The sequence below is a fragment of the Octodon degus genome, unplaced genomic scaffold (genome assembly GCF_000260255.1).
Source record: "Octodon degus isolate 3935 unplaced genomic scaffold, OctDeg1.0 scaffold00162, whole genome shotgun sequence".
Classification (NCBI taxonomy): Eukaryota; Metazoa; Chordata; class Mammalia; order Rodentia; family Octodontidae; genus Octodon; species Octodon degus.
Genome location: NW_004524738.1, coordinates 595,363 through 598,122, shown reverse-complemented (window position 1 = coordinate 598,122; position 2,760 = coordinate 595,363). Strand labels below are relative to the sequence as shown.

Genomic DNA, 2,760 nt, shown 5'->3' with positions numbered 1-2,760 from the left:
AAAAAAAAAAAAAAAAAAAAATCCAAAAAACAAAAAAAAAAACCCCAAAAGCAAACAAAAAACCCACCAATGCCTATGTCGAACTGCTGTTAAGGGCTCTGAGGAAAGTGCTAAGATTTGTTTGCTCCTTTTTATGGAAGCTCTATTGCTCTATATCACTACGTGTGGATCCTAAACCTTCTCTCAGCTCAGCCCCTTGCAGGAAGACGCAGAGTCCCCGTGTGGATGCTGCCTGTGCCTTGGTGCTTTGATCAGCCAGACAGGACAAGGCTGGAGTTTCCTCTGCTCATGGTTTGTACTCACTGTGGGGTCTGGAGGAGGAATGAGGGATGAGTACGGGGAGTGAGAAGTGCTACGTCACATACAAATGTCATAAGCCGTTGTCATAATTTTCCTATTTTTGTAATTGTCCAGCTAAGTTATTGTATTATTTTATTTACTTTTTGTATGCAGGGAAGGGTCTACGGGGTGTTCAGGGTGTCAATATTAGATTGGACTCATAGTGATCCGCCTGTTTACAGCCTCCCAAGAGCTGGGATTACAGGCGTGCCCCACCACGTCCAGTCTCAGTTGCCCTCTCAGTGTTTCCCAGGGGCAGTGCAGACCCAGTAGGCCCAGGGATCGAATCCTCGGCCGCCGCGCCTGCTTGCAGGTGATTTAATATGCTGAGGCATTTGGCTGGCCCTATATTATTTTGATATACACTGGAGAAATTCCAATTTTGTGATGCCTTCCAAAAGTATAAAAGCCAAGCAACGCTGATCCGAAAGATGGACAGATACTGGTTATATCCTGCAGTGAGCCCTGCAGGATGCTTGGGTTCATGGTGATCCACAGGGCTGCACGAAGCCTGACCTGGGAGCCCAGGAGAGATCTCTTCAGCCCCTTTGAGATGGCGCAGTGCTCCAGAAATGTCAGAGAGACTGAGAACACAGTGCATGGTCACAGTGTACTCACTGGGTCGGGATATGGTAGGAGACAAAGCGCAATGAATATATCTGTTACACGCCACTTCGGCTTTACTAGGCATTTTACAATAAATTCATTGTCGTCTGCTTCGTTTGGTTTCATTCATTTTCATAAATGGAGAGTATTTTCAAGGCCAAGGAGTATTTGCAAGCTCCGTCCCCGTCTCCTGGTGCCAGTGATTTCAGCACAGTGCAGGGCTTGCTGCTCTGCAGTCTTCCTCACTCTCTGCCTGGGCAGCACGAGCCCAGCTGCAAGGTGTTGCTCTGAGTCCCCAGCCTCTGCCCTCACACAGAGCGGTCTGCACTGTGCTGCTCCCCAGAGAGCTGGGCAGGCGCACAGCTGGGCTTCCGGGCAGGAGGTTTGTGTTCAGGGCTGTAGCACTGTGGGTGGATCATGAGTATTTTGCCAACAGTAATACACTCCAGCGTCCTCAGCCTCCACCCTGCTGATAGTGAGTGTGAAATCTGTCCCTGACCCACTGCCACTGATCCTGTCTGAGATGCCAGGATTCTGGTTAGATACCAGGTAGATCAGGCCCCGTGGAGCCTGGCCTGGCTTGTGGACCATCCAATGCAAATAGGTGTTTCCATCACTATACAGGAGGCTCTGACTGGACCTGCAGGAGAAGGACGCCGTCCCTCCCAGGCTGACGGACAGAACCTGTGGGGTCTGGGTCAGCACCACGTCTCCCCTGGATCCTAAAATGAGGAATGACAAATGGAAGGTCATGGACAGACAGCAAGACATTTTCATAGCTCTCTCGTTTTGTTATCAAGAAAGTTATTAAAGTATTCTGATATATTGAGCAAATATTTTGCTTTGAGTTGGCTCCCAAGACGCTAATCACAAGGAACCCTCGAGAATTCCTGCCAACCTCCCTGTGTCTCTTTGTAGCACTTTTCATGAGAGGCCAGGTCCTGAGTCTTTTAGGAATTCTCTTCATTCACTGGTCTAACCTCACACACCCAGGCTGCAAGAGAGGGCTGCACATCTCTCCTAGGTGCAGAGCTCACGTGGGCGGCAGGGGGATCCCCAAGGACACAGTGTCCTCCTTGCCCCTGCTCATCTCCCCCGTCCTCACCAGGGATCCAGAGCAGCAGCAGCCCCAGGAGCTGAAGAGGGAGCCTCATGGTGAGATTTGAGCTGCAGAGTCCTGCTCAGGGAAGGCACAGTTAGAGCCAGCCTTTATGTCCCAGGTGCAGGGGGAGGTCCTCCCTTGGGACAGAATGCAAATGCCCTGGTGGAGGGAGCGGTGTGGACAGTGCAGAGCATGGGGGAGGCTGCTCCATGAGCCCAGGGGGATAAGATATGCTCTGTGTTTGTAGGAGACCCACAGGGTCAAATTGGTGCTGCCTGCCACAGTAGGCGTGGGGATTCCCTGGAACTCCTGCATCTGCAGCAGGATAGAGCGCTCAGGGCTCTTCGTGTCTAAGACGTGGCGCGTGTGTCCAGGTCAGTCTCTGCGAGGGGAAGTCTCCTGCTTGTAGGCTCCTTGGTGAGACTGAAGTGACTGTGGCTGCCTGATTGCTCACTCTCCGCGTTTCCTGCCCTCGCCAGCACGGAGCAGGCGTGTGGGGCCCTTCTGATGTGACCGGGAGAATTCTCATCATGTTAGAAACAAGATGAGAAATTCTTTTTCCTTGTCCTCAGAATTAAATGACCAAAGAGAACTAAAATCAAAAGAATATGATAAAGGAAAAAATTGTGTTCCAGATTACTGTTCCAGATTACCAGATTTTTGTAAGGTCCATAAATTTTTCCTGCACTGTTCTCCAAGATAGTGAAGGAGCA

General features: G+C 50.5%; 1 gene segment (V, D, J or C); it reads right to left on the bottom strand.

The window, feature by feature from the left end:
• Positions 1–2,760, bottom strand: part of LOC101562402 — a 271,529-nt gene that overhangs the window by 142,288 nt on the left and 126,481 nt on the right.